Raw genomic sequence first — 892 nt, forward strand, 5'->3', positions numbered from 1 at the left:
GAACCAATCTGAATTCAGAGAGGAATGCGTTGACCAGCTAATGAGGACGAAACCTCATGCCTCTGCTAATTGGTCTGACTTTGAAGGACTGCAAAATCCCATTGCACCACAGAGAGCTTTCTTTCATCATCTTCTGCCAGTTCCCATTACAGCCTGGCATCAAAGTTTCCCTCTTAGTATTGTGAATTATTACTACGGGCTGAAAATCTGGTTCTTCTGAACTTTTAAGGAGCTCAACTCCATTCTCGGTGCTGTTCTTGCTGATATTCAGAATGGCAGATGGTCTTTATTAATCCAAACTAAAGCATTAAATAATCAGAGAGGAATCCCTACAAAACTAGGAGGAACCCACACTGCCACAGAAGAAGCACTAGAAGCTGCACATTTATAACAAACATGTATTATTTGTGGCCTGAAGCCATTAAATTCTTGACAGTTAATGAGATAATGGTCCTAACAGATTTATGTCAGATCTGTTAAAGGAAACTTGAATTTGCAAACCAGCCACTTCTATTGTTCAGATTTGTGGGAATGCTGACCTGTTGGCTCTGTCCTTATTGAATTCATTATGAAGGTCCACACTGGTGAGATTTTGAGTATCAGACGAATAATCTGACTGGAATGCCGCTCTGAATGCCACAAGTAAAGCTCGTAGTTATTGTTTTCTTTAAAAGAAATCTGCAGAGGATAATGCCTTGTGTTTTCCTGACCGTGAGGGGTCGGTCACCCACACCCCCTTGCAGAGCTTTGGGATCTGCCCCTCGCACAGTAGAAAAATATCAAGTATACATGTGATATACAGAGCAGTGCAGAAATAAATGGGCAACTGTGGTATTTTAAAATGTCAAAAATATTTGGTTGAGCTTTACTGAGGTTGCCCCCCCACCCCCAC

Source organism: Kryptolebias marmoratus, linkage group LG13 (assembly GCF_001649575.2).
Source record: "Kryptolebias marmoratus isolate JLee-2015 linkage group LG13, ASM164957v2, whole genome shotgun sequence".
NCBI classification, from domain to species: Eukaryota; Metazoa; Chordata; class Actinopteri; order Cyprinodontiformes; family Rivulidae; genus Kryptolebias; species Kryptolebias marmoratus.